This window comes from Thalassophryne amazonica, chromosome 7 (genome assembly GCF_902500255.1).
Source record: "Thalassophryne amazonica chromosome 7, fThaAma1.1, whole genome shotgun sequence".
NCBI classification, from domain to species: Eukaryota; Metazoa; Chordata; class Actinopteri; order Batrachoidiformes; family Batrachoididae; genus Thalassophryne; species Thalassophryne amazonica.
Genome location: NC_047109.1, coordinates 56,464,945 through 56,477,449, shown reverse-complemented (window position 1 = coordinate 56,477,449; position 12,505 = coordinate 56,464,945). Strand labels below are relative to the sequence as shown.

Sequence of the window (12,505 nt, the reverse complement as noted above, 5' to 3'; positions counted from 1 at the left end):
CACAAGATGTTGTAAAGTTGGCTTAGTGCTAGCTTGTCAGCGACTTGCCAACATACATGAGCACAAGCAGAGTGCCTACATTGTGAGCAACTGGATTTATAATATGCTTAACAAAACACATACTTGTGGTGGCTGAGGACCTGAGCAAGTAGAGCACCTTAAAGTAGTAACTCATGCTGTACTTAATCATTCATGTGGTTCAAACTCGCTCGCCTCACATAGCTCAATGCTAACAGGTTAAGTCCATTGTGAGCAACGGGATTTATGTGCTTAAATGTACTGTACATCTTCTGGCAATTTTACAAGTTGCCTTATTTATAGGATGTCTCAAAAAAATGTTCCCAAAGGTATTTTGACCGGTGGTGGGCACAGCAAAACAAAAAGTTAGCTTCGATAACAGCTAATCAGCTAGCTGAAAAGTTATCTTTTATGAAGCTAAACCAATAAACCACCCAAAAAATTATCGGAAGCTACAGCTAACCGCTCACTTTCAGTATTGTCTCTGGTACACTTGCAACTACTAACAAGCTGATCTTGAGTTTTAACACCACGATCGCTTCTGGTAGCGTCAAAGTCGACCACAAACAGTTGGACTGATGTTGGACTGACAGCACTTCTTTGTGCGCCCTGCCCACTGCTGCAAGCTTCCTGTTTACTACATATTTTACAGCAGCAAATAGTTGAGAGGAGCTAAGCTCAACTACACACACACACACACACTATTCCTTAAAAGCATATAGTGGTGCGCCGTGAGGCAGAGGTCTTGGAAAATAAAGCCGTTTTGACTTATGGTTTTGACTTATAAATCAAATTAATCTGGATAGAATAAATCCATTAATGTCAATTCTGGCATTTGTACAAAGTTAAAACGCATATCTTTTCATTTTAAAGTAGACCTGCATTGAAATAAATGTGGTCAGATCTCAGAAAGAAATAGCTGATATGTCTTTATAAGACCCTTATGAATTCAGTAGAGTAAATCTGCAAGACCAAATTTGTAATTCAGTGGAGAAATCTTCATTTAAAAATGACAAATTTGCAGTTAAAATTTGGTCCTCCGCGAAAACTGTTTATACATCCAGGACATTGCAGTGACGTGAGGGAGAAGACGGAGCGCGAGCGCCTTCAGTCCAATCCCACTTTGAAATTGATTTTATCTGTTAGTAATGTTACTGTTATACACATCCTGGTTTCAACAATCAATCAATCAATCAATTTTTTTATATAGCGCCAAATCACAACAAACAGTTGCCCCAAGGCGCTTTATATTGTAAGGCAAGGCCATACAATAATTATGTAAAACCCCAACGGTCAAAACGACCCCCTGTGAGCAAGCACTTGGCTACAGTGGGAAGGAAAAACTCCCTTTTAACAGGAAGAAAACCTCCAGCAGAACCAGGCTCAGGGAGGGGCAGTCTTCTGCTGGGACTGGTTGGGGCTGAGGGAGAGAACCAGGAAAAAGACATGCTGTGGAGGGGAGCAAAGATCGATCACTAATGATTAAATGCAGAGTGGTGCATACAGAGCAAAAAGAGAAAGAAACAGTGCATCATGGGAACCCCCCAGCAGTCTACGTCTATAGCAGCATAACTAAGGGATGGTTCAGGGTCACCTGATCCAGCCCTAACTATAAGCTTTAGCAAAAAGGAAAGTTTTAAGCCTAATCTTAAAAGTAGAGAGGGTGTCTGTCTCCCTGATCTGAATTGGGAGCTGGTTCCACAGGAGAGGAGCCTGAAAGCTGAAGGCTCTGCCTCCCATTCTACTCTTACAAACCCTAGGAACTACAAGTAAGCCTGCAGTCTGAGAGCGAAGCGCTCTATTGGGGTGATATGGTACTACGAGGTCCCTAAGATAAGATGGGACCTGATTATTCAAAACCTTATAAGTAAGAAGAAGAATTTTAAATTCTATTCTAGAATTAACAGAAAGCCAATGAAGAGAGGCCAATATGGGTGAGATATGCTCTCTCCTTCTAGTCCCCGTCAGTACTCTAGCTGCAGCATTTTGAATTAACTGAAGGCTTTTTAGGGAACTTTTAGGACAACCTGATAATAATGAATTACAATAGTCCAGCCTAGAGGAAATAAATGCATGAATTAGTTGTCCAAAAGTAAGCTGCAATGAATGCGAGATACAGTTCTGCATGCTCAGATCAGCGGCGACATCCGACAGCGGGCGACGTTCTTCACCGACGCCTTGCTCTCACTGCCTCCGATGCGCTTATCGAGTCTGCGGGCTCGGTAAATGCCGCAGCGGGCCACTCACACCGCCCCCATGTCGGCTGTGCAGAGCTGCGGCCAACTCCGGCACCACCTCCCTGTCTACTGAATGGAGGTGCAGCCAACTTGGCAACAAGTCCAGAGACTACGCTTGCTGTTTTAATGCGGAGCGCTCCAGCCGCCCACAAGGACAGACTTCTTGCGGAAAAATCCGCAGCACTGCACGGTCTCGGTAATCGCAGCCGCAGAGCTCCGTGGCCACTGAGAGAGGTATCTTTTTAATGACTTGGATTCTTTGCAGGTCCCGCATCCGTACCTCACAACGGTAACACCGGAGGCTAAAGACAGTAGATTTTCAATGCGACACCACTTAATCAAATGGGCATATGAAAAAGTCCCCAAAAATAATTTTCAAGCAAAAATAAAAGAAATGTGTACTCACCAAACGTTCTGAAAGACAATATGAAGTTTTAAAAAAAGTCAATCCTTCCGTATAAGACAATAAAAAAGTGCTTTTGTAAGAGATGCAAACTGACAGTTGGCGCGCGCAATGCATGCTGGGATAGGGTCTTCTCTTTGACGTCTTGGCAACGTCCCGGATGTGCTGACAGTTTTGCGGAGGGCTAAATTTTAGCTGTAAATTTGTCATTTTTAAATGAAGATTTCTCCATTGAATGACAGATCTGGGCTTGCAGATTTACTTTACTACATTCAGAAGGATCTTATGTGTAAATATAAGTCATTGGTCCAAAGATCTGACTGCATTTATTTCAGTGCAGGTCTACTTTAAATAATGCACTAATTCTTAAGTTTTGTAATAAACACAGACAGATGCCAAAGTGATTATGGCTGATTGGTTGACTCATTCATTCTATGTAAAAACCAACACGTTAACGTGAGGTGTGTGTTGGTGTTTACATATAAATGTGCTTTTGTAAAATACGCCATTTTTTTATTTATAAAAAAGCCATTTGCAAAAGCCAAGTCAAGTTGTGATTAAACAACCGTCTTATATAATAGGGGTCAAAACAAATAGAACACTGCCATCTACTGATGCCCAGACGCTCAGACCCTAACCCATAATCCTTTGTGCGCCAGAGAGTTGCTACGGTTTAAACAGCACAGAGAGAAAACACAACAACAATTGTAAATGAACATTATACAACCAAAATGTACATTTTTATTTCTTTTCATCAGCTGTAGCAAGAGGCTGCAAAAACTCTCTGGCAAGCAAAGTATTATGGGATCTCTCAATACTTAGGGCAAATACTGCCATGAACACTACTGGCCAGGAGATGGCAGTAGAGACCCTGAAAACTTGCTAAAACAAATATTCCAAAAAAATAATCTGTGTTTGCTACATTTAAGATGCATGGAATTTAATGAACACAAACCAAATTTCAGATATCTTATATGTATTACTGTGGAACAAAGAGGACAGACAGTGTTTGACATAAGCAGGACGTTAAAGAGCAAACAGGGAGCGATTGCAGCTCACAATGATTCCAATTGAAAATAATGGAGAAGCAACCTGAGCTGCTTCTGGCATTTTCACATAAAACAACAACAGTAACATCTACAAACCCAGAGAATATATTCAAGAGAGTTTTAGGCACAAAGGGTTTAATGCTGTTGTCCATGTGGGGCCTGATCAGAGCGTCTCAAATGCATTTCTCCTGTCATGAATGTACTGAGATTACCCATAACGTGCCTGGACACAGCATGTCCACACTAAAACCTTCAAAATTAGTGCATTACTTTAAAACTAAAACATATTTTCACTTTATAAAACTTCAGAAGTGACGTTAATTTAAATAACTTGTCCGAAATTAGTTTGGTTAAAATTTTAACCATAAGTTAAAACTGTATGCCTCTGGATGACTTGGGTGATATTGCCAGTGACTCAATATGGAGTAAAAAGAAATGAGCTTTTTTCTTTTTTGTGACCAGTTCTCCTTTGTCTGCAGAGGCTAGAGCGGTTTCTCCTGGAACCAGCTCTCCTTTGTTTGCAGAGGACAGAACTGTACATCTACTACAAAACATTTAACAAGTAGGTACTCAAATCTTTGCTGTTAAGCTTTGTTCACCACACCTACAAAAATATGTTAGTCTAAAAATTATTGGACCAAAATTTATCGTAAGATAATTACCCCGCTGATGGTTTTCAAAATTATCTGAAAAGCTAATCTGATAATGAAAACATTAGCTTTGATAATTAGCGGAACTGTGACCACCACTGATTTTGACAACACAGAAAAGCCATTTTCTGCATGACCATGAGGCCAAAGCATGTAATTTTTCTCTCCAATGCACAGTTTTTAGTCTTTCCTTTTTGAGGTTTTAACCTTTTATCTTTTACACTACATGATCAATGTAACCTCCTCGTCTAAAAACTCCTAAGAAACAAATCATCCATCACCAGTTTTCCAGAAAACCACCTAGCAAATTCAAGTCTCCTTGCCATTTGCTGGGGAGTTAGTTTGCTCTGAGACTGAATTTTGTATGGAAAGAGAGGCATGTCAGCACTTAGGATGCGTTGCACAGAACTTGACGATTTTTGTTCTCTGAATTAGGGTCAACTGCAGCATTTTTCCTGGACTTTAATGTCTTGCAGAAAAACTTTAGGGCCCCTTCTAACATAGTGCAAAGTTTGGTCGAAGTGTGCACGAAACAGGAATTGGATGCAAAATGTCTGGAATCGTAGCTGCCTCTAACACCTTGTACAGCTGTTGCTACAACTATTTATGCACACCAGCAGCTAAAAGAGTGCACTGTGTGAACCCATCACACACTCTCGTGTCGGCCAAATTCCAGGCATGCACGAACATCTAACACCGCTTGCATGGAACTTACAAAATGTGTGGCCAGTTGCACTCTTGGCACGACAACAGTCTGCAGACAATCGCTGTCGTGCTGCTGCTGCTCCCCCCATAACACGTGCACGCATGTGGTTCGTGCTCCTCCGCAGGCGAAGCACCTCTCATCTGATCAGACAGTGACACTTTGGTCTGTGGGCTGAACGGATGAGGGCACAGCTGTTGACATCTCTGCTCTAGACATCAGAGGTGCACAACATGCACCGTCTTTTGATGGACACGTGCGTGTGTGCGCGTTTTCTGTACTCTCGTCAAAAAACATATACTGCTTCTGTGACGGGCTGGAGAGCGCGCACAATGACAGGCTGTTCCAGCTGGACCGGACCGTCAGTTCATGTGGACATGCAGCAGGCGATCTGAACATCACGTCTGTCTGTCAGGACCGTGAGTGGGGCACTGCAGGACCATATGACAAGCCAACAGCACGACAAATACACCACTTTCAGTCACATATCAGCAGAAATACACCGTAGCAAATGCTGTTTGGTCAGTTATCACAGTGCTTTTTTTTTTCTTATTTTTTTCGAAAATACGTTTGTGGATGATTCTTAGACTGCAGGCACTTATGTCCTTTGATCATATTGTATGAAAAACAGAAAAAAGGGGAAATTTCACACTTTTATAGTTATCTTTACAATGAAAGTGTGTTAAGAAATTTGTTCTAGTAGTCTATGATGACTTTTTCACCTTTTTTCAGCATCATTATATGCAAATATTGCTGTTTTGTGCTTGTCCCACACCCAGACTTTTGATCTTCAATGATAAAAATGAATGGTAAAGAAACATTTTTTTTCTAATGTTTTAAAATATCTCTGAATAAAATATCAGTAAAATAATCAAAACATAATTGGGGTATTCAATGTCATACAACTGTTGTGATTTTTTTAAACAAAATGTAGTTGTCCCACACTATTGCCGTAATTTCCACCACAACACTGTAAAGTCCCTTTAAACAGTTTGTATGAAAGATTGTTTGGGTAGTTTCTATGGAGATAAACAGTGACATCAGAGCACATGTATATAGCGCCAAATCACAACAAACAGTTGCCCCAAGGCGCTTTATATTGTAAGGCAATGGTGTGGTGGAAATTACATTTACAAGGCCAATAGTGCCCGCAGTTAAAGAATCACCCTTGTGTGCTTGTTGATTTGAGCCATTTCACACTCCTGTTGCAAGACAGTGATTGTGGTGCAGTGGTATTGTTTCTGTCTGGTAATCAGAGTGCATGGGTTCAAATCCTTAGAGTGGTGGGGTTTTTTTAAACCAGGGTTATTTAACCGTGGGGTTCTGTATTACATCCCCCTTTATATAAACCCAGTGATATTCACTAATTATACAGCTGCTTTTGTTTCATTTTCCTCCACATCAGCCACGCAATGTGGTGCAGCTTGTCCCATGGAACACACTGCGAGCAGGAACAGCAGCTCATGTGAGCTGCTGTTCCTGCTTGACAGACACTGCTGCATGCACCAACCGTCATGCCGGCATGGTGCACGCCTGCCCATCGGCGCAATGTTTCGTGGTATGCTCATACGACTCTACTGCCGTGTGTCGCCCTAGAGTTGTACGCAAATTGACCAAATTTGCACTATGTGTGAAGGGGCCCTTAGGGTTCCTGAAATGAGAAAAGAACACCATTATTTCCCAGTAAAACCATTTCCTGGTATTCATATTTCAGAGTACATTTTTTGAGACACCCTATATACATACATACATCCTTGATTTTTCACCATACAGACCAACATAATAGACACAGATTTAAGCATTTGAGAATTGTGAGCTAGATGCCCAGGGGCAGAGCCAGAATTTCGTAAGGGGGAGGATGTTTTGGAAATTTGTCAGGCGTGACCGATGGGATGCCACTCCCCAAAAGTTTTTAGGTGCTCTTCCTTGCATTTTGGTGCATATTTTACCACAAAATGCACCACAGAGAAACTTCATAACCCATGTTTAAATCATTTGAACTTGTACAATCTAGAATGCAATGTTAGGATGACAAGTAACAGAACATTTGAAATATCTGTGGCTAAAAAAGGGAACACCTTTGCTACACCTTGCTGAATCAAATGTATCTAGCTGAGTCAGTTGTTGATGAATAGATGGTTCACAAAAAGCATTCAGCATGTCTATCTTTTAGCCCATTGGGGGGAGGGCTGGAGCATAGAGCCCCTTTATACAGAGTGGTGACATGACGAGCTGAAAAAAAAAAAAAAAAGGTGACTCCTGGTGCCATCTTGGGGCCAAAATAGCGTTCGTGGTTAATCTGTCTGCATGTAAATCCAGTTATTTTATTTATTTGCTGAAAATGCCGGGTTATATATATATAAAAATATAACAAGGGCTTCAAGATGTACAGATTCTCTTCAAATCTGAACAGAAGAAACATCTGGGAAAATAAAGTCAGCTGTGTGGGATGGAAGCGACTTCATCATCAAAGTTTTGAGAGGTAAATTTATTGTTCAGTCCCATGTACAGTTAAACTCACCTAAACCGTCATCATATAAACCAAGTGTTTTTGTATGGTTTTCTATGTAATAAACACCGTATATAATGGATTTTGTTTTAACAGATTTTCACTCACATTGGATAAAATGTCCTGTCCAATTGCAATGTATTTCCATTAAAAACCCCTCGCATTTAACCGGACAGAGCAGTCTGGACATGCCCAGTAACAGAGGTACAAAATTAAAGTTCATCTCTCACACTCACCGATTTGAGGAAAGTGGAAATGGGAGTAATTTCCGTGATTATTCCAGTTTACTTATTTCACACTGTGGTTAAACAAGGGACCCACAGCCCGACGTGCACTTTTTAAAATCAGACAGCGCAAAAGGCTGTGATTTGACACTTTTCTGGTTTCACTCTTTCCTCTCATTTAAATAGTTTTTGCAGTGTGCACGCTCATTACAAATGGATCAGAAAAGTCAGCAAATTTACAACATGGACTCGAAAAAAGACGAAATTGTACAGCTTACTTTTGAATTGAAGGTGATGATTGTAGAAAGAAAAGCTTGTTGAGGATCAAATTAATCCATAATAAAACATAATCCAGCGACGGAGAACTTTAAACTGTCACACACGTCATTGCATGACACGGAGTTACAGAGTTGCAGAAGCATAAATCAGGCTTTAAATTAATTAAATAAATCATCATAAATTAAAAATTTGTCAATTTGATAGTTTAACTACTGTTATATTTATTTTGATAGCACCTGTACCTGGATGTGTTGCTGTATGTGGTTAAATGATTTAAAAATGTTAAAAACATAAAAGGTTCATTCAGTAGTTCAGCATAATTGGCCCCAAAATGGTGCCATGTTCTCAGTTGATGCTACTCTCTGAATAAAGGGACTCTAGGAAAGCATGCACCCCCAACACTCTTGATCTGCCCCTAGCTGCAGTTCATATAAGCATGTGCATTAATGCAAATTTCTGTTGATGCTAACAGTTAACTGCAGCCACTGTCAACCACAGTTAGCATGACCACATATGCAAACACTAACTGTGGCTTTGTCTAATCCCGCACATCGGTCAGCCATGTCACCTTGACATCACAAGAGTAAAGATGAGTGGAAGTAAAAACTAAATGATAAAAAAAATGGAGGTGATGCATGCGAATACAGGAACCGATTATGAAATTTAAAAAGTAATCATCAAGTGACTGGATTATTGTACTAGTCTTTCATCATTTCAGTAAAGTGTTTACAAGGGTGATGGGAACAAAAATTATTCAGTGAAAATACATGCAAACTGAAAAATGGAGTTAAATACTACTATGCATCATTAATACTGACATTTGTCAGTGGAGTGTCCTACATGGACTGGGCTTTGGGTCAGGTTGTGAAAATGCTTATAGACTTACCTTGCGGACAATACTGTGATCTATATTATAACAGCAAAGTGGCCTGTGTGTGTGTGTGGATGGCTTCAGTCATGCAGAAACTGGGGACAGCTGATATTTACCATTCGGTATGCTTATGTATTTTGGGTCAAGGATGAACGCTGCAATAACAGAACACTGACAGGACAAATATTTTTTGAGAAATTAGCGATTTTATCTAACCAATAAACAATGGACGTTGTGCTGCAATGCATCATGGAGTTTGGGTTTTGGTGTTTTAAATGTTATTGTGGTTCATCTTAGTTTAAGTGTTGTTAGTGTTATTGATTTAGGTGTTTTTGTAGTTCAATTGGTTTAGTCAGTTTAGTTACAGTGCTGTGAAAAAGTGTTTGCCCCCTTGACCCTTTACATGTTAGATCTTTATTAGGACATCAAAAAACAAAACAAAAATTCAGGCCTTGTATATTTGAATTCCTAAAATCATGCACTTTAAACTCACAGTGAAAGGTAATCGCTACATCATTTATTAAAAGAAACAAAAATCTAAAAGCCAAAATGATGGTGTGAATAAGTAAGTGCCCCCTTTAGTATGTAAACCATCACTTTTATATACAGTTTTCTTCCGACAAGCCAGGCGATGGATACGTGAACATTCCCAAGACACTGACTATGTCTTGGACAGTATTTACATAAATTATGAAGAAATACAAACAGTATAGCACTCTATGGTAATCTGTGTGGAGTAGATAGTTTTGCATTTTTTTTATCGCCACTCCTGCCTTCATAGTGGAGTTGCACAGGGAATAATTTTCTTTCAACAATACATCAAATCTATGCTTGAATCTACAATGTGCCTTCTGGCAAATTGTAGCTGAACTTTCAAGTGTTTTTTTTTCCTTTCTTTTTTTATAGAAACCTTCTCTGTACCACTTCATCATGAAGCTGTGTAACTGGTGATGCAACACTCAAAACCTGCACTATGCACAATCTCTTCAATCACAGCCACAGAAGTCTATAACTTTTTTAGGATTGTCCTGGTGTCTTTCCTCACTCTTCACCTTCTTATACAGTCACTCAGTTTTTGAGAACTCTCTACTCCACACAGATTTACCATAGAGTGCCATACTGTTTGTATTTCTTCATAATTCATGTAAATACTGTCCAAGACAGTCAGTGTCTTGGGAATGTTCGTGTATCCATCCCCTGACTTGTCCGAAGAAAGCTGTATATAAAAGTGATGGTTTACATGTGCTATACATGGGGCACTACTTATTCACACCATCATTTTGGCTTTTAGATTTTTCTTTTAATTCATGATGTAGTGATTACCTTTCACTATGAGTTTAAAGTGCATACATTTAGGAATTCAAATATACAAGGCCTGAATTTTTGCTTTGTTTTTTGATGTCCTAATTAAGATCTAACATGTAAAGGGTCAAGGGGGCAAACACTTTTTCACAGCACTGAGTGCCATGTTGCTGTTGTGTGTGAAATGCATTTGTCTTCCGCTACCGTCTCTGTCTAAATATAGAAGCACTTGCTTGTGGCAGAAGGCGGAAGAGACAAGAATCTCTTCTTGGGTGCGTGCGTACAACTTCGATCAGTTGTTACAATGAGTGAAAAGAGTACTGATTTTGATGTCTTCCACCACCGTCTCTGTTTCAGCATGTATAAAAATTAAAAGCACCTGCTTTCAGCAGAATGCAGAAAAAAAAGCTCTGCGTGCATGCGACTGGGAACAGCTGACATTTGCCGTTTGGTATGCTTATGTGCTTTGGGTCAAGGATGAACGGCGCCAAAACGGAACTTTGATGAGACTAAAATTTTTGGAGAAACTACAGAATTGGAATTGGAGTGTCTGGGTTTAAGATTATCCTGGCTCACGACTAAGATCCACATTTTCTGATGACCTCCTGGACTTGGCCATCAGAGATGTATCCACATGCAGTGTAAGTGATGATGTAGACTTATTTTGGCAGTGACACTGATGTTTCTGGGTTCTCTGTGTTTCAGATCGAGGGATGCCTGGAAAGAGCTTTTGGAGTCATGAGGTCACTGGACAGAAGTGACTGGTGACACTTGATATCTTTGCAGGAGAACAAAGGTCGAAGTCTGCAGGTGCATCTCAAAAATTAGAATATCATGAAAAAATTGTCAGTTATTTCATAATGTGAAAATTTTCTATATTCTAGACTCATTACATGAAACCAAAATGTTTCAAGTGATTTTAATAATAGTGGCCTACAAATCCAAAATATTAGAATATTTCATAAGATCAATAAAAATAAATAAATAAATAAATAAATAATGCAGACATGCCAAACATCTGAAGAGTATTGTCATTCATGCGTTCAATACTTGGCTTGTGGCTTCTTTTGCATGAATTACTACATCAATGTGGCGTGGCATGGAGGAGATCCGTCTGTGTCACTGCTGCGTGTGTTATGGAAGCACAGGTTGCTTTGATGACGGCCTTCACCGCATCAGTTTTGTTGGGTCTGGTGCATCATCTTCCTCTTGGCAATACCCTGTTGATTCTCTACGGGGTATTGTCTATGGATCCAATCAAGGACAGTAACACCACAGTCAGCAAACCAGCTACTAGCAGTTTTGCCACTGTGGGCAGGTGACAAGTCCTGCTGGAAAAGGAAACCAACAACTCCATAAAGCTTGTCTAACGCGCTCTGCTCCACACCACACTCCATTGTTACTCGTATCGCTCACTTGCCCTGAGTTTTGTTAAATATTACCCCATATCTGCACAAAGTACATCCAACTACTCATGGTTTTCAGTCACAATGTGTTCTCACATCACACGTTTTTAGAATATGTTTAAAACTTTCTTTCCTGACAACTTGAAATGACCTACAATGCTAGCTTTAACCATTTCATGCACAGATTGGGGTTTCAGTGAAACAAATGCAGCCAATATAGTTGAAATTCTCTCTGGCGGATGGATTAAATAAATTTTTTGAAAATTTATCACACAGAATTAGTACACAAATTGACCTGAGCCTGGGCAGTAAGAAGTGGGATCATGCACAGATTCAAAACAAGGGAAAACAGGTAAAACAAGACTTGTATGTTGTTTGGGAGGAGTTGAGTAATTGCTCTTTAAATTAACATGTGCAGGTGTGTAGGCCTTAAAATAAAGGCTTTTAATTTCTTTGATAAACTTGGACTCCCGTGCGCTAACATTCAGTTATGGCTTCATTAAAAGCAGGATGTTTACAAAGAACACATCCTTGAATCCGACAAAACAAATAAGAAAAATCAGTGACGTGAATGAGTGATTATTTTTTAATGCGTACATTTATACACGGCTCTCTTGTTCTAACCACATGATTATTAATTATTGGGTTAATTTTCTCAAACATTGGGTTGACATATGATAGAGAATATCATGATTGTTGGGAACCTTTGTTGGATTTCACATTGTGTAACAAGACAGACCTTGTGAAAACCTGTTGTCATAACAACCCAAATGATTTCAAATGTCTTTCTTTAGTTATTCAATTACAGTCTTGTACAGACATTAACTTTAAATGAGATGAGCGACATTTTCCGA

At 39.7% G+C, this 12,505-nt stretch overlaps 1 long non-coding RNA gene across 1 annotated transcript; it reads right to left on the bottom strand.

The window, feature by feature from the left end:
• Positions 1-705: 705 nt before the first annotated feature.
• Positions 706-11,740, bottom strand: LOC117513296. The gene is made up of 3 exons (XR_004561544.1): positions 11,649-11,740; positions 10,586-10,591; positions 706-719 (listed from the first exon to the last, which is right to left on the bottom strand). It is a non-coding gene; the product is annotated as an uncharacterized LOC117513296 (long non-coding RNA).
• Between the last annotated feature and the right edge of the window lie 765 nt (positions 11,741-12,505).